We start from the raw sequence: 19,097 nt of genomic DNA on the forward strand, positions 1-19,097 counted from the left end.
GAATACAAAGTACGGCAAAAGATCTCAAGGAACTCAATTGTCAGTGAGTTATCAAAATATTTCAAAAATTCATTACCTGGGAACTCTATACACAACACTGAGGGTAAGAACCCCTGCTGGCCCAACTGGTTTATTTTCCAGATGAGACCTACAGAGATTCATTAACTCGCCAAGGTCACAGAGGTGGTACTTTAAAGTTTAAACAGAAGCTCTAACAAGATGTTAGCAAAAAGAGGACTTCTAGAAGTCTAACTCTGGTAAATAGATAAGAACGGCTGGCAATCAGTACATCAGTTACTAACATGCAAATAGATGCTGGAGAACAGTGTGTTTACTTAAGAATTTTAAACATTCCCCCCAGGATATTGTTTAAGATATTTATATCTATTATCGTTATATCTAAAAAGAAATAGTTTGCAAAGTAAAGGTAAACTTCAGGCAAGGCCCTAGCTGAATAAAACATTCTTTCAACTTCCTGGCTAAATCATAACAAATTCCGAATTAGTGGACAGCATGCTGCCAGCCCCATTACACTATGAGCTCCCCTGAAATCAAGGTGTGCCTTGTGCCTTTCTGTGCAACCCCAGCATTTAGCAGTGTCTGGAACATTAGGTGCTTAATACCTTCTTGTCAACTTGACTGAATGACTCTACACAGGAGGGACCATCTCAGCCATGGAAGGATAGGGGTTATTTTGTTGCTGGTGGTTTTTTTCGGGCTTTTTTCTTTTTTTTGTCACAGAAATTCATTGAAACCCTGTAACCAAGATGTAAAAGGGGTGATTTCTGATTAGCGAAAGACCACATAGCAATTGGAGGATGGAGGGCTATATTTTCTAGCAGAGTTTGGATACAGTTCTACATTGGGCAAAATTTACATGGAATCTTCAATAAACTAAATATTCCCTATTTATCCTGTTAAGAACATTACCTCTTTGGTACTTCTGCCTACTGGCTTCCTAATTCCTTCAAGACTCAGACTCAAATCCCATCTCCGGAAAAAGACCTTTTCCCAACCTTGCCTCACCAGACCCTCCGGTGCCTTCCAATTAACAACAACAAAAACCCCAACAACCTTCAGAATATATATGCAGATAATGGTTTGAAGGTAGTCTCTTCCTCCACCCCCTTTAGAATGTGAGACCTTGAGGGGTAGGACCTTTTGGATGGAGAGGTGGAAAGAGGTTTGGGCTTTCTTTGTATCCCCAGGGCTTAGTATAAAGCCCAGCTCATACGAATAACAAATTAAACTACTTAATAAATTCAGTGATTGACTAATACTCCCCAGGTTACTCAAGGAAAGTCATTAACAAAAGCAAAAACAAAAACAAACAAACAAAAAAAAGATGATCCATATGATCAGGTGAAGCACCCTGAAGCTTCCGACTAAGTTGAGAAAATCAAGGCCCAAGGCAAGAGAGAAGGTTCATACCATCAAGGCTGGCTGGCACTACTCATCAAGGCTAAGGTTCCAGTTGGCATTCCAAATGTGCAGTTATAATCCAGGGTCACAATACCTTGTGGCAAGCCCACCAAGGGAAACTACAAGAGCTTGGGATTCATCGCACAACAATGGAGAGTGAGACAGGAGGGGAACAAATAGAAACACACACAAGATAAGAAGGATGGATTTCCAAAGCCAGAGAAACCCATAAAGAAGTACCAAGAGTTTCAGATAAGATAACGCTTGTAAAACTACTTTACAAACTTTAGAGTCAATGAATAAACATTTATCAAATTCCTACTCTGTGCCCCGCAGTGTGCTAAGCACTAGAAATAAGAACTAAATTTAGTTAATGTTACTCTAATACTAGAAAATCAGTTACTATGATAAGATTTCCAGGAAATATCTGGAAGCTAATGACTCCGAGAGACAACAAGAAATGATAAAACAAAGTCAAAAGAATAGGAAAAAAAATAGAAGAAAATGTGAAATGTCTCATTGTCAATTTAGTTTCAAAATGATCTGAGGAACCAGAACCCCAGAGTTCAAACTAGGGATGGCACCATGATCCATTTGCCTCCTTATCTCCAGCATCCACTCTCTGCTCTCTTCTCCCACTACCACCAAAATAGTGTAATGAGTCTTCATTATCACCCATTAAGACTGGCAATAATCTCCTAACAGGTCTTTCCCTCTAGTCTCTTCCTCCTGACACAGCTAGAATAACCTTTCTTACATAAAAACTAGCTATATCACATCTGGGCTCAAAAATCTTCAGTGAATCCCTACTGCCTTCCAAGTTCAAACTTTTCTGCCTGGCATCCAAGGCATCCATTTCAACCTGGCACTATCCTACCTTTCTAGCCTTATTTTATATTACTCTTCTGCACATATTTTATACTCTGGCCAGCTGTGCTACTAACATCCCTCCAGTATTACCGTGGATCCGTCATCTTTATGCTTTAGATGACCACATTTCCTGTAGCTAAAATAGCCTCCCTCCATCCTCCCAGCTCTTCACAGGCTGAATTTCTAATATCCTTTGATCTTTCTACTGTGTTCAAACAGGGAAGGCTCAGAAATCACAGGGTGGGCAAATTTAGAGCTGGAAGGAACCTTGGAGGTCACCTATTCCAACCTCATGTTAAATGAAAAAACTAAGGTGCTGAAGAGATCCAATGATTCATCCAGGCTCTGTTTCACAGTGGGCAGGTAGGCAGCAGGGCTGGGACTGGAACCCAGGTCCTAGAACTCATTCCAGCCTTCTTTCCCCATGACTGCACTGTCTCTAGAGTTGTTGTGTATCTCTATGATGCATTAATTATGTAGCATTGCATAGTATTGTGTATCTGTGGGTTACTTTCAACACTCAGCTCAGAAGCTGCCTCCCACAAGGCCTTAGTCCCCCAAAAGCTAATGACCTTCCCCAATTATCTTGTATTTATTTTATGAAGTTTGTTGGTGCTTATTCAAATGAATGAATGAATGAAAGGAAGTGTTAATTAAGGAATTACTATATACAAAGTAGCAAATGCTGGGGATCTAAGGCCCAGAAGAACATTTTATTTCCTTGAGAGGACAGAGACAACACAATGGAGGGGACAACACATATAGCTACAAGTACAATAGAAAGTTCCACTGGCCACAGATAGACAGATGGATGGATAGACAGATATAGGTATATTGATATATAAACAGACATATGTGTGTGTACAAACGAACACATATACATGTATGTATACATGCATGTGTGTGCATATATGTGTGTATATAAAAACAAGTCACAATGGAGACAACACATATAGAAGGCTTCAGTCAAAAAAGCCCAGTGGTTTATAGGTAGACAGATAGTCAGAAAGTCCCAGTGGTTATACACACATATGCATATGTATACATATATGCATACCTACTCACATATGTGTATATACATATGTATAAATGTACAGGTATGTATACATACATGTTGTTTCCACCTATAAAATATAAGATCTTCAGTGCCCGGACAGAGTAGACAATAAATGTTTGTTGATTGATTATAATTAATCTATATTTGTGTCTAACCCCCTTAAACAGTAAGCTGCCCTAGTACTATGTCTTATCTGACTTTTGTATCTCTCCCTTCCCCACCTCTCACCACTACCATCCAGCATTGTGCTCTGTATACAGTAGGTGCTTAATAAATAGTAGCGGAATGAATTTTGTAAGTTGAAAGTCAGATAAATAATCAATAACAGTAATATCTCTGAAAGGCTAAATATAAATTTCAAACAATAACCAACTACACTTGGTTTCTTCCCTAAACAGATCTCTTTATTCTGTGTTCCATCAAGAGAAACTCTTTGGCCACCCCTGTCTGCAGTCCAGGGACTTCCTGGAAAGCTGCAGGTAAAAAGGGGGGTTGTCAGAGGAGGTCCTCCCTATGGGAAGCTAACATCTGTACAAAACATATGTTACTGACAGCCACCTCCTCCTTTGTTTGGATGCCCACTGAAGCTTGAATGAAGGAAACACAGCCTGATCATCTTACAACCAAAGCCCAACCAAACCAAAAAATCTCTGAACTGCTAAACTTACAGTTTTTAATGGTTTATTCACATTTACATTTCTATTAAAAGAAACCTATGCAATAAACTGTACAAGGGCCCTCATGCTATGCCCTCTCTCCCCATCCTGTCCTTTACAGCTTGGGAATATACCCTATGGCATCTTTTGTGAACAGTCAGAGCCCTAACTTCTCTCTCAGGGGCTGTTCTGAAACACATCAGCCTCCCTGAGGAAACCCACCCCTTCTCCCCACAGGGTAAGTGGCTGTTGCCAGTTAGTTTAGGGCAGATTTCACACTGCTGCTAGGTTCATTAATCTGCACCTATCACATTGCTGCAAATGTCGATGGAAAAAAAAGTCATTCAATGTGTTTCCTTAATTCTAACCAAAAGGGAAAAAAAACAGGAAGCTTATAAAAGTGGCACCCCTGGGCCCCTCCCAGTGAGCTTCCCTCTCCATCCCCCCACCCCACCCCCATCAGCCCTCAAAGTTCCAGAGGAAAATGGATCCTGTCTCTACCCACACATGAAATGTTCAATCCAGATTTAATCATCTGGAATCTGGAGACTTTTCCCAAAAAAATACCCACTTATGAAGAAAAGTAGCATATTTGACTTCAAATATTCACATCAGCTTGGTAAACCTGATCAAATTCATCAATCAAACTGCATGATTCCATACCCTTCCAGAATCATTCCTCATCCATCACCCTCAGTCACTAAAAAAATCAGCCTTAGCCCCAGGGATGTGAATTAAGACCAAGTCGGTAGCTGGAATATTGCTAGTCAGGTATTAGGGTTTAGGCTTCTCTACCCAGCTTTCCTAATCCTATGGATAGAGATGGGACCTGCAAGTTCATTGACATGAGGAACTTTGAGATGAGAAAGTTTTGCCTATCAAAGGTCAGCACTTTATAGTCTTACAGCATTGAAACTAAGTGACTTGTCCATGGTCCCACTGTCAGAGATAAGCTCTCTGTTCATCATACCAAGCTGTCTCTCTCTCCTTCTAGGACAAAGGGGAGCCAGAAGCACGACAGTCTTCTTTCTCTAAATTATTTAGGAAGATTTTTGTGAGACCTTGAAGAGCCCAGGCAAAATTCATCAAAAGCAAGCTTCCAGCCTTGCCTCCAGAGCTGTCATCGTGGGCCTGCCCTCCCTGTCCATCTAGTTCATTAACTGGTGCCAAGAAAGCCTCCTGGAGACCAGGGTCCAGTGGCTGCTGCCTAACTCACCAGTGACTCTAACAGTGAGAATTCCAGTGGCCAGAGCAGATAAACTGGACCTGAGGCCCACTGGAAGCCCCTGCACGGCTGCAACTCCACCTCAATTTAATCTTGGGTGGCTCTGGCTACGTACCTTCCTCCAGACAAGAACAAAGAGGAAGGGGTCATTCTGCATTCTAACAGAACTAGACTACCCACTATTCCCTCTACCTGACACTGCGCTCCAACTCTTGTCTGAATGCAAGGGTCTGACCAATTCACTCCTCTACCCTAGAAATGTCAGTGACCTCCTCTCACTTTTAGGGAAAGTACAACTTTAGGTAAAATATAACTCCTCTAGCTTTTAAAGCATTTAATAACCTAGTTTCATTTTATCTTTTCAATTTATTACATATTTCTCTCCTTCAGGCACATTATCTTCCAGCCAAACTCACCTACTCTATGTTCTCCATACATAATATTCCATCTTCCACCTCCGTACCTTTAAGCGGGCTGTCCCCCAAGCTGATAATTCACTCTCTTCTCACCTCCATCTTCTAGAATTCCTAGCTTTCTTCAATGCTCAGCCTAAGTGCCAGCTCCTACCAGAAGTCTAGCCAGATTCTTCCCTCAGAAATTATATGTATTTATAAAAATGTCTATATATATGTATATGAGAGAGAGAGAGAGAGAGAGAGAGAGATTTCATTTTATTTTTCTACCAGGATCAAAAATAAAATCCTCTTTAGGGTTTTTAAAATCCTTTAGAACCTGGTCCCCTAGTACTATTACACACACACACACACACACACACACACACACACACACACACACACTCCAATCCAGTGTCACTGTTCTCCTTGCTGTTCCTGACATGCAAAACTCTATCTCCCAAATTCATGCACTTTCACTAGCTATCCCTCATGCCCAGAATTCTCTTCATCTCCATCTCTTGGCCTCTCTAGGGTCTTTCAAGTTCAGCTAAAATTCTACCTTCTGTGAGAAGCCTTTCCTGATCCTCCTTAATTCAAGTCTTTCCTTTCAGTTGATTACCTCCAATTATATGCATATACATATATATATATAAAATTATATAAATATATAGAATTTATATATAAATATAATCTAATTTTTATAATATAATCATATATAGTATATACATATACATATATATATATGTTGTCTCCCCATTAGCCTGTGAGCTCTTTGAGTGCAGGGACTGTTTTTTGCCTTTCTTCCTATTTATTACCACAGAGCCTGGCACATAGGTGGTACTTAATAAATGCTTTTTAACTAACTGAATCTGGCTCTGAAGTCTTCCAGACAAAGGAATCACAACTGATAATAATAATTCACATTTATATGATGCATGAAAAGCTTCAAAGTGTTTTTCTTACAAATCTCTCAAGTATTATGATCCCTGGCTTTCCCATGAGGAAACTGAGGCTTGGAGAGGTTAAGTGACTTTGCCCATGGTTATACAGGTCAAACAGGACTTCAAGCCTAGTTGTCCTGTGATCTTTCCCTACATCTCCTCCCTCAACCCAATCCATGCTAGCTCCCACCCTACAGGCCCAGAACATGCCCTGCTGACCCCCGCACGCATGGTACCAGGAGGAGGATTCACCTGCCACTCCATCCCTAGAAGGTTTCAGGTCTGAGGACTGCAGGAAGGAGAAGGGTGAGCTGAGGGAGGTTTTGGAAAAAAACAAACCACAACACATCAAGAGGGAGGAGCTTCTGCAGGGTGAGAACCCTTGGGAAGAAATGTCTAGCTATTCTAAGCATATACTGAACAATAAAATTTGGTTATCAAAGAATAAGAATGCTGACCCTTTGCCTGAGTACCAAGCAGGGAGAAGAGGCTGCCACAAGAGAGAAAGCAGAATGCTGTAATGAAAGGTGCAGTGAACATGGAAGTCAAGAGACTTGGGTTCAAAACCTGATACTCATTAGCTGCATATTCATAGGCAAATTACTTAAATGTTCTGAGACTCAGTTTCCTTATCTATAAAACAGGAATAATAAGGACACTAACTTGCCTAACTGGATTGTTTGTGAGGAAAGTGTGCTTTGTAAACTTTAAAGCACTAGAGAAATCTGAGTTATTATTTCAAAGGGCAATTCTCCCTTCATGTTTTGCTGGGAACCTGCCACCTATCACACAAGGATCACTAATGGAGTTAATAATAATAACTAAATACTATATAGTGCTTTCTATGTGCCGGGCTAAGTGCTTTACAATTATTATCTCATTTTATCTTTACAACAACACTGAAAAGTAACTATTATCATCCCCATTTTACAGATGAGGAAACTGAGGCAAACAGTTAAATGACCTACCCAGGGTCACACCACTATCTGAGTATCTGAGGCTGGATTTCAACTCAGGACTTTGTGGCTCCAGGCCCTAACAAGCTATCCACTGCCTTACCTAGCAAATTATCTGCCTGGGTATGAAGCCTGCTTCAGACTCTTACCAGCTATGTTACTTTGAACAAGTCATTTATCTTCTATCAGCCTGTTCCCTCATCTACAAAATGGGGATAATCATAACAGAGTGCACAGGGTTGTAAAGGATCAAATGAGGTAAAACATAATGTACTTTATAAACCTTAAAGCACCATATAAATAGAAGATTTATTGGTTCTTTTTGTGGTAGTAAAGAACTGAAAACAAAGATGCCCGTCAAATGTGGAATGGCTAAACAAATTGTGGTATGTATGTGGGTGTAATGAAATATTACTGAGGTACAAGAAATAATATATAAAATGTGATGAATACAGAAAGTCTAGGTGGACTGATGCAGGGTAAAGAAAGCTGAGTCAAGAAAACAGACACAATGACTATAATAATGAAAATGGGGAAAATCAACCCCATAAAATAATCAAAAAGGAATGAGACAAATTTACAAATAACAAACAAGGTTATAAAGAAAAGATAGGAGATCACATTTCCTCCTGCTTCTTTGCAGAGGTAGAGGGTCCATGGGCTTAGAATATTGTATATATTACCAGATTTTTTTTTTTTGATGCATTGATAGGTTTTGCTGATTTTCTTAAATCATTCTTCATCCTTTTCTTTCAAAAAAAATCTGAGTTATAATGGATGACTTTCAGGGAGGCAAAGGGAGAAGGATATGAGGAAAATTGTAAGTGACATGAAAAACAAAAAATATCAATAAAATTTATTTTTAAAAATAAATGTTAGCAATTATTATGTGTAAAGCTTTGTATGATACAGTGGTGATCTAAACAAAGATGTAAAGTGACAGTCCCTGATTTCAGAGAATTTACTGTCTCGTTGGGATAAAATAGTCCAATCTGAATAGGATACATACAAAGGAATGGACAGGGCCCAGGAAGAAGAGAGATTTAATGAGAGAAGGAAGACTTCTGCTGAGAGGACTAGAAGGAAAGGTTTCATGAATTGTGCCTGAGCAAGACTTGGAAGGAAGGAAAGGATCACAAAGAAGCAGAGATGTCAGAAGACCATTCCAGGGGTGGGGAAGAATCTGGTTAATGTACAAAAATGGAGTGTATGGAAGAGGTCAGGGTGAGATAAAGCAGAAAAGATGAAGTGGAACCTCTTCGTGGATGATCTCAAATGTCAGGCTAAGCTACTCTGCTATGTACAGCTGACTGGCTCCTGGACTTTACCCTGTCCAGGAAACCTTTCTTCCCACTGGTGTTTCCACCAAGACAATGCTGGCTGCCTTCAACATTCTGAGGGATTAGGGAGCAGAGAAGGGGAGGGAAGGACAAAAATGGAGATGTAGAACCACTGCCTCTCAGGCTGAGGGAACCTTCTTTCACCTCAAAGAACAGGCTTTGCCCCTCACATGTGACCCAAAGTCACTGACGCTTCAAGTAGTACCAGGGAGACTTGTGTGAGCTGATGCGGAATGAAGTGAGCAGAACTAGGAGAATAAATGATACAGTAACATCATTGTAAAGACAAACATCTTTAAAAGGCTTAAGGACCACAATGCAATGCAACAACCGACACCCTGATTCCAGATGACTTGATAACAAAACCTGCAACCCCCTCCTGCCAGAGAGGCAATGTACTCAAGACATAGAACAAAGACACACATTTTCAGATATGCTCAATGTGGTAACTTGTTTTGCTTAATTATATTTGTTAAAAGGGTTATTATTCCTTTTTTTTTTGAGTGAGGGGGAGATGGGAGGGAAAGAAAAATTCATATTAATTGGTAATTCTTACTAATTTAATTAACAATTCTTATTAAATAATTCTTAATAAAAATGATTTTAAAGTAGTCAGGTAGAGGAAGAAATTTTCCTTAGCATCAAAGATGACAAACCCAGAGATGCCAGATTTTAGGATCCTAGATTTATAATTGGAAGATGTCAACCACCTCATTTAACAGATATGGAAACTGAGACCCTGAATGGTAAAAGTGGCTTGTCCTAATTTCTTTAATCAGGGTCACGCAGGAAGTAACATAACTGATACTTGAACCCAAGTCCTCTGGTTCTGAATCCAGGCTCTTTTCATCCACCACACTGCTTCCCACTGAACATGGGTCCCCCTATATTCTTGTACCAGCAGGAGGGGAGAAACCATCCACTGGGAAGAGAGATATAGAGCCATGTAAAGGAAAAATGGGGATGCAGGTTTAGGAATTCAATTCATTAGCAATTCAATGATTATCTATTAAGCACCTAGTATACACAATGCTCCAGGGATACAAAGAGGAAACTAGATTCTCACTCAAGCATAAAAAAAAGACTGCAGGTGGATGGGAGAGAGTGAGTACAGGAGGCAGGAAGGCTCTGCGATTCATCCACAGAGAGAAGACGGAAGCAGTACAAATGTAGTTTGAAGAACCCAAGATTCAGAGTTAGAACACCTGAATTTGAATCCAGGTTTTCCAGGCAGTGGATAGGAACACCAGGTCTGGAGTGAGAAAGAATCATCTTCCTTAGTTTAAATCTGGCCTCAGATACTTATTAGCTGTGTGATCCTGGGCAAATTTGTTTGCCTCAGTTTCCTCATCTGTAAAATGAACTGGAGAAGGAAATATGAAACCACTCTAGTATCTTTGCCAAGAAAACTCCAAATGGGCTCATGAAGAGTCAGAAATGACTGAAAAATGACAACAATCTGTTGTCTATTATTTCCCCTTTTTCAACCTCAGTTTCCTCATTTGTAAACTGAGCTGGCTCAACTCAAAGTTCCCTTCCAACTCTAAATCTAGAATCCTGTGACCTGGCTGAGTGGTCCCACAAATAGGGGAACAGGAGTTAAACCTTCAACTCTGCAACTGAGCAAAAACAAGGGAGAGGTCAGGACGGTGGGAGAAACTGTTCAAAGAACCTACCAAGTCAGGTCCTTGGGTCAATGCATGTTTAATCATCCTGAAAAAACAGCCACCAAGTAATGCTGAGTTGCAAAACAACAAATCCTCCTTGATTCTTTGCTGATATGTTTACGTAAGTCTGAAGGTCCAGGTGGTCTGTCCAGACTCCCAAGCCAACTGGCCTTCAAACCCCTCTGGCTTAGGTGAGGCAAGAAACAATATCTACTAAGAGCTAGAGCCCTGGGGAGCCCGATCAATATGACAAGAGGGCTTCAAAGGCAAAAACAGCCTGCCTTTTGAAAGTGGTAAACCCAGGAAGCCATCAAGATGGAGTGTAAGGGATTATGGGAGTGATGAATAAGAAAGAGACACAATGTCCCAAATACAAGACAAACTGCAAAATAAATGCTGATTCCCCAAGGGGACAGTACCGAACAGAGCGACAATAGGAAATGAAAGCCAACAGGTGCTGGTGGATTGTAGAAAACACCTGTCCACAAGCCATTTACTCAGCCCATGAGGGATATTTTATCCGGGGGTTGGTGAGACTCTGAGGTAACTGTAAGCTCAAAGTTCCAAACCAACCAAAGGGTCTCACCTGGTGTCTACAGATCTCTGATTGTATTACAGGAGAATTTCTCTCCTCAAACAATGGGCTGAGAATCATGGCACTATTGGCGCAGAGGTCAAGTCCGGAGAAAAAGGACTTATATGTATAAAGAAAGCAATTACAGGGCTTTTTTTTAGTAGCAAAAACTGAAAAGGAGGAGAGTGCCTTTTGTTGGGGAATGGCTGAACAAACTATAACATATGAATGGAATGGATTATTATTATGTAAGAAATGACTAAAGGAAAAAATTCAGGGAACCTTGAGGGAGCTGATATAAGCAGATGCAGATATGTGAATCAAACCAATAGAACCGTTTAGACAAGAGCTACACAAATGTAAAGGAAAACAACCTGGAAAGATTCTAAGAACTCTAATCAATGAAGTAAACCACCACTCCAGACTCATGACTACAGAGAGGTGACGGACTAGAGGAAAGGAATAAGACAGATGTTTTCAGACAGAGCCAATAAGTGGATTTGCTTTGCTTGACTATTCTTAGTTGGTAGAAGAAAAAGTTTTTATTTGAGGGGAGGGAAGAGTGATAGTAACCTCCCCCCAAAAGAAAAGGAAGAAAAGAAAAGTTAAAAAGCTTTAATGAGATGTTTTCATATATAAAGGAAAGACAAAAAAGCTCAGAAGCAGACAGAGACATATGGCAGTATTGGTACTTCAGGAAAAATCTAATAGATACCTTTAAAAAACAGAGAATATCTAGTTTCATACACCATCTTTTTTTCTGTTCTTTGTGTATGGTAGGATTCAAAGCTACTGGGGATTTAAGTTCATAATAAAACATAATAATAATAAAGCGCAAGAAAAGGATCACTGGGTTTCTGCTCAAGTTACAGATTGAAAACAAACTTTTTAGCACTGATTTTTTTTTTGCGGGGGGAACAAGGGGGATGGCAGTGGTTCAGCTCCTTAAGGTACAGAAACTCCCTCTACCTCCCATCAATCAAACTCTTTTGCAGTTTATTGTCTTAGAGAGGTTTCCAGGGGTGCCGAGAGGTTGAGTCATTTGCTCATGGTCACATAGCCTGTCAAAGGTAGCCAAATTTCTGAGCCTGAAATGGGTTAGCATAGATATCCCCAAACTAGGAGGATTATGTGGATAGCTGGTTGATTAGCATCTTCCTGAAATAGCTGAATGGAACAGTAAATTTGGAATAAGATCCTTACTGTGATCTTCTTGGTACAAATTACCTGGTGTTTGTTTGTTTGTTTTTAAGCTAAATCACCTCCATAAATAAGTATTTCTTGGTGTAGAAAAAAATTCAAGGTCTTGAATTCAGATCTTCCGAACTCTGTGGCTGGCTCTCTACCCTGGTGCAGTGGCACCAGGGAGCCTTTTAGCATTGCTACATATTAGAAAATCCCTAGCTCCAGGACTCTCCAAAGGCCTGCTGGTGACACAGTGGGCAGGGTTCTGGGCCTAGAGTCAGGAAGACCAGAGTTCAAATCTGGCCTTAGACACATACTAGCTGTGTGACTCTGGACAAGTTACTTAACCTGTGTGCCTCAGTTTCCTGAACTATAAAATGAGAATCACAATAACACCTATCTCTCAGGGTTATTGTGAAGATCAAATCAGATAGTGTTTTTGTTTTTTTCTTAAACGCACATAGGGCAGTATCTGCCACATAGTAGATGCTATATAAATGTTTTTCCCTTCCAAAGATATTAATATTGGATTATGCTTATTAGACTTGTTTAAATTCCCACTGAGGCATCAAAATTTAAATTAAACTCAGTCCTTGCCCTCAAAGACCTTGTAGTCAAGAAGTCAAGAGTAAAAAATTGCGTTAAATACAGATATTTTCAAACACAGAAAATGAATATTATGTATGTGTGTGTGTGTGTGTGTGTGTGTGTGTGTACACACATCCAGGGACAGAACTGCAACTTGGGATAGATGGGATGATAATTAATTGACAATGGGGTGAAGGAAGAGTTGCTCATCTCTCTGTTTCTCTTCTCTGTCAAGGAGAACAGTCTTCAGACTGGAGAATCAGAACAAAATGGAGAAACAAGAGGACCTAACTTAACTGATCTTGATGCATTCAAGTCACTTCATCCAGAAGAACTATTAGATGTTATTTTGGAGCCACTGTCAGTGATCTTTTGAAAGACTGTGGAGAAAAGAGGTGGCACAGACTTGAAGAAGGGCAAATGTCCTGATTTTCAAAAAAGGAAAGAGAATGGACTTTAGAAACTAAAGGCCAATGAGTTTGACTTTGATCCCTAGCAAATTATAAAACATACTGAAAAGGGGTGGTTCATGAACATCTAGAAAGGATGTTCACAAAGAACCAACTTGGCTTTATTAGGTCTAATCTTATTTCCTTTTTTGACAGGAGAACTAGACTAGCAGACCAGGGGATTCTGCTCCAACAAGCATTTATTAACAATACAGTTGTACAAAGAAGAAATTTTTTAAAAAATCATCATTGCCCTAAAGGAGTCTACATTTTCTACTGAAGGAAGACAGAAAGCAATAGAATTTACCCAGATTTTAGCAAAATATTTGACAGTCACTCATGCTATTTTCATGGAAAATATGGAGAGATATGGACTACGTGATAACAATTAGCTGGTTTCAGAATCGGATAAATTGTCAACTTAGAAGGATATCACCAGTGAAGTCTCCCAGGGATCTATTCTTCACCCACTTACTACCCCAACACACTTGGGACACAAAGATGAAACTGATCTCTCACTCCATCATAAAAGGACTTTAGATAGATGGAAGAGAGTGGGAGCATGAATCAGGGATGAAGATCTGGGATTATGATAAAATGACAACATTTTTGTCAGTGTCTTGGATGGAGGGATAGATTCCATGCATATAAGATTTTTAGATGACCCCAAATCAGGAGGGATAAATAACACACTAGATGATAGTCAGGATTTGAAAATATCATGAAAGTCTAGAATATTAGGCTGAAGAGAATAAAATGAAGCAAAATCAATAAAGGTAAAATCTTACTTAGGTGTAAAAAATCAATTTACAACTATAATGTAAGGCAGAGGCATAAAACTCAACTCTTTCTCCCCCACCCCCTGCCACTTTCATCCCAACCTCACCCCGACAATTCCCAGTTAAAATGTAATTGGGAATTGGGAAATGTTTAACAAAATAAATAAAAATGCAATACAACATAGATAATTTTAATTAATGGCTTTCTAACTTAATATGTGGTAGGCATTTGAGTCTGACATCACTAATGGAAGGAAAGTATGACTAAACAGCCAAAACCACAAACTCAATAGGAGCCAAGAGGGTGACATGGTGACAAAGAAAGTAAATGTATTCTGTGCTGCATTAAGAGACTCATAGTGCCCAGGATTAGAAAACTGAGAGTCCTGTGGCACTCTGCCCCAGCCAAACTCCATTTGGAGTAATGTCCTCAGTTAGGGAGGTCATTAATAAACTAGATGTTTCAGGGGACAGTGACTGAATTGGGAAAGAGCCTTGAGTTCTTGCCATAAGAAATTAGGTTGAATGAATTGGGAATCTTTAGTGTAGTGAAGATACTTAAGGGTGATGTGACATACATGGTGAAGAATCTGAAGTCTACCTTTGTGGAGGATTAGACTTCTTTTAGGCCCTAGCATGTAGAACTAAAATAAATGACTGGGGGAGGAGGGAGTTGGCAATGCAACAAATTTAATGTTTAAGTGGAGAAAAAGTGCTCAATAATTAGAAATGTCTAAAAAGAATGCCCCATAAAATAGTGAGTTCCTTCTTGGAAGTCATCAAAAAGGATGACCTTTTGTCAGGGATGATGTAGACAGGCTTGTTGCTCAGGTATGGGTTAGAAGTTTCCTTCCAACTTTAAGAGTTTATGGTTCTATTTATATCAGGAAGATGTGGGTTGAGGAAAGTTTGAAATCCCCTTGAAGCAGGGAATTTTGAGGTGATTTAGTCTAACTCACTCACTTTACAAATAAGGAAACAAAGGCCAAAGGGTGGAAAATGACAGCTAATAAGTAACTGAACTGGGATTTGAACTCTGTTAAGAGGCATCATGGTATAGTGGAAAGAGCCCTGGATTTGTAGTCAAGAAGAGTTAGGTTCAGTCCCGGGTCTGCCCCTTAGCTTGGGCAGGTCACTTTTTCTTCTTGCCTCAGTTTCCTCATTTGTATGATGATTGGTTTGTACTAAACAACTGTTCCAGGTCTAAGTTTATGGTTCCTATGACTAGAAATCCCATGTTTTTCACCATACCAGGTAGCTTGTCTTACTCATCTCTGAATTCTCCATAGTACTCAGTTCAGAACCTTGAATATAGTATGAAATACATCCAAAACTTTATTAAACAGGATATACCCTTTGACCCAGAAATGCCACTATTAGAGATCAAATAAAAATGAAAAAGACCCACATGTACAAAAATATCTATAGCAGCTCTTTTCTTGTGAGGACACAGAACTGGAAACAAAGGTGTCATTCCTATCAGTTGAGGAATGGCTGAGCAAATGCGATATACGAATGTAATGGAATACTTTTGTGCAGAAAGAAATGATGAAAGGGATGCTTTCAAAGAAACCTAGAAAGATTTGTATGAACATTTGATACAAAGTGAAGTCAACAGAACCAGGAAAACAATGCACAAAACAACAACATTGAAGGGGACTTTGAAAGACTTAAGAACTCTGATCAATGCAATGACCAACCATGATTCCCAGACACTAGTAATAAAGAATGCTACTCACAGACTGACAGGTAAGGATCTCAAAATGCAGATTGAGATATAAATTTTTGGCCATGGCCCATGTGGGAATTTTTTTGACTTGACTATGTTTATTTATTATAAAGGTTTTCTTTCTCAATGGGGGTCAGAAGGCAAATAAATGCTTTGTTAATTGAATTTTTTTTTAATTTAACAGGCATTCCATTTTGGATGAAGAGAGGAATAAATAGATTTCCAATGAAGTTCTTGGGGGATAAAGGAGGGCAGGGCAGGGTCAGAAATAGTTTAATTAAGGTAATTTGGAAAAAATGGGTGCACAATGTGATGGCAAGATTTGGGAAGGGGAGGAGCAAGTCCAAACTATCAGACAGCAAGACAAGCAAGAGGTTAGAGGCTGCTGAATTGGCAGGTATTAGTGAAAAGTCTTGGATTTTGGATCAAATATCATAGACAGCGCTGGAAGAGACCTCAAATGTCCCGTCTAATCCAATCCCTTCATTTTACAGACAAGGAAATTGAGCATTTTGGCAGCAATGGGGATTGACTGTACAAGATGGCAGATAGAGGAGGACGGCAGGAAGGATTTACTGATATACTATCCTAAGACAACTATTAACTATATCCTACTATAGCAATACAGGCAGCTGCCAAGCTGGGTCATCTCCAGCAAATTCTCCTCCAGAATTAAAATTCTATTTTATGGAATTGGGGGAATATTATTTGAAAATGTTCCTAGTCTTTCCAATCCCCACCCCCCTCATTGTGATTCTACTGAGGGAAACAATAACAAACTTAAAAGAGATCCTCTAGCAGTCCCTACCTTTCTCTTGAGCACTCAGGGACAGTCAGTAGTGTAGGCTAAGGGTATTTAACCAAGGCCCTTTCTTCCCCTACTCCCCCAGAGGACTTGGGCAGAAAAAGAGAGTCCGGTATTAGGCATGGCCACAGAGCCAGATTCACAAGGGCACCTGGTGCAGCCCAGCTCCAGTGCAGCTGGATGGATGCACAGTTAGGAAGGGGAGAGAACAGGGGTGTCATTATTTCAGATGTAATCACATGGTACTGCTCCCATTAATGCCTCCTCTTTATGTTTTTTAACCTTTTTTTTTTTTAATAAAACACTCATCTCTCTTTGCCGGAGGTCACAAACATTTGGGGCATTCAGAGATGGGTACTGTGCAGGCTTTGGGGGAGGGGTAGATTTTAAGAATTCGACTATCTGTTAACTGCTATCTGTTAACATGCATTAAAATACATTCTGATAAATCTAAGGAGGAAAGCAACTATGCCCACCCCAAGCCAGGGGAAGGACAGCCCAGGTGAACTATAAGGAGACCTTGCTATCATCCTCTGGACACCTAGAAAAGCCCTTCCACTAGAAAAGCAACTTGGCAATTGGAACTCGAAACCAACAGAGCAGAGGGCAGGAGACAGATGCATAAGTTAGAGTGTCCCAAGTCCCAGGTTCTGATATGGGCAATAAGGCTGACCTTGGCTCTGTGGGTGACCTTGGATTTTGAAAATTCCTTTAATCTGACTTCTGGGGAAAGGAGATGCAAATGTTTCTTTAGGTCTAAGGCTTCATGAAAGATTACTTTGGAGTCCTGTGAGTGTCCATCCATGTTCTTAACTCCTAGGGAGATGGTCTATCTGAAGTTTGTCAAAGGGGAAGTTGAGGCACCTGCAGGCTCAGACCTGCTGTGCTGGGCTGTGGAAAGGGTTCGTTTATCTCTACTCCCCCCAACTCCCCCTACCCCTTTACCACTACCCTTTTCAGTGATATTTCTGTGAAGTTTAGTTACCAAGCAACATTTCAGCTCCAAAGTGGGTTTGAAAAGCTGTGGTTTTTAAAGGCCCCCCCTTTCCCCTCAATCTACAAAAGATTCAACTTCTGAGAGCTCCTGGACTCACATAGAAAGAAGTCTGTAGATTGGTCTAGTCATCAGCCTGAGTGAGTGCAACTAGGCTGAGTTATTTCACTGGTCACACATCGGGTGGGCGAGTGGGCAGGTGCGGGGATGCTCCGGCAGAGGAGCTGCCTTCCCCGACCCGGAGAGGGCGTACTCATCATAGCTCCCTCTGGATCCCTAATCCTCCACCAGTCCGAGAAAACGTGGCCCCAGGGCCAGCAGCTCCCTTGAAACAGCCCCCGCCGTGCAGAGGTGCCCACAGACCCGGGAGGTCTCTTGGAAGCGAACCGCAGACAGGAATCGCGGCCCGACATTGGCTGCCTTCTCCTCCTCTCCCCACCACCGTGTGCCCCCCAGATCCACCACGATCCGGGGTTTGGTTCTCGGAAGGCTCGCGGCACACACCTGACTCGGCTCTCCGGATTGCAGGGAAAGAGGTGTGGAAGGTGGACCCTTGAATTCCCAGACCCCAGGCCACATTGTAGCCCCAGCTCCTAGCCCCTAGTGCCTAGGGCTCTCGATACCCAAAAACCTGGCACCCCAGGACTTAAGTATCCCTGACCCTGGGTCCAGTAGCCCTGGCTTCCAACCTCCAGTTACCCCCAGGAGCGCCAAACCCCGAACCCCAGATACTCCCCGTGGCTGAGTCCCTGATCCCCTGCTATTTCGGTCCCAACCTCTGGAGTCCCCAAGCTCCAGCCTCCAAACCCTGTCATTCGCTATTCCAGTCCCCAATCTCTCAGCCCCCCGAACCCCTGGTACTGGGCCGGCCCCGCAAAACCATCCGCGGGTGCCCAGAAAGCTTAAGCCAGGCCAGAGGAAGGGAGAAAAGGGCCCCTCCGGGAACTCACCCGTGTTCAGGAGCCCAGATCTGGGCGGCAGCTGCTGCAGCCGGTCCAGGCTCCGTCCGGCCCCCGGCGCGGCCCCTTGGCCCTCCGTGCCTGTGGGTCCGTCTTCCCACCGCGGCGGTGGCGGTGGTTGCTACTGCTGCCGCCCTCAGAAGCCGGCTCGGGAGACTGAGCCTCTGCTCCCGCCTCCTCGGCTCCTCCTCCAAGGCGGGTCCTGGGGAGAAGGCTGGGGGAGTGAGGCCGCAGTGTCTCAGGGGAAGGGCTGGGACCCGGCCTGGAGGAGTGGGCTGAGACGAGAAGGGCACTAAGAAGAACAGGGGGCTTAGGATGGAGAAGCGCTAGCTGTGAGAGAGGGGCCTGGGATGGCAGGGGACGTGGGGTTAGGGGTGGGGGTCGCGGAAAAATAAGTGCTGGGACGGGAAGGAGCTGTCACAAGAGGGGAGCCGATTTTTTAAGGCAGGGAAGGTGTTTCACAGCAGAGGAAATAGGAAAGAAACACGTTTCCATTTGCACAAAAT

The 19,097-nt window shown here is 41.7% G+C and overlaps 1 protein-coding gene across 1 annotated transcript in view; it reads right to left on the reverse strand.

Annotated features, from left to right (window-relative positions):
• Nucleotides 1–18,752, reverse strand: part of PPP1R16B (protein phosphatase 1 regulatory subunit 16B) — a 154,766-nt gene extending 136,014 nt beyond the window's left edge. Inside the window, exon 1 of the mRNA XM_072631498.1 lies at nucleotides 18,583–18,752. The gene's annotated coding sequence lies outside the window, so the exon portion shown is untranslated. The remainder of the gene's footprint in view (nucleotides 1–18,582) is intronic.
• Between the last annotated feature and the right edge of the window lie 345 nt (nucleotides 18,753–19,097).

This window comes from Notamacropus eugenii, chromosome 1 (assembly GCF_028372415.1).
Source record: "Notamacropus eugenii isolate mMacEug1 chromosome 1, mMacEug1.pri_v2, whole genome shotgun sequence".
In the NCBI taxonomy this organism is placed as follows: Eukaryota; Metazoa; Chordata; class Mammalia; order Diprotodontia; family Macropodidae; genus Notamacropus; species Notamacropus eugenii.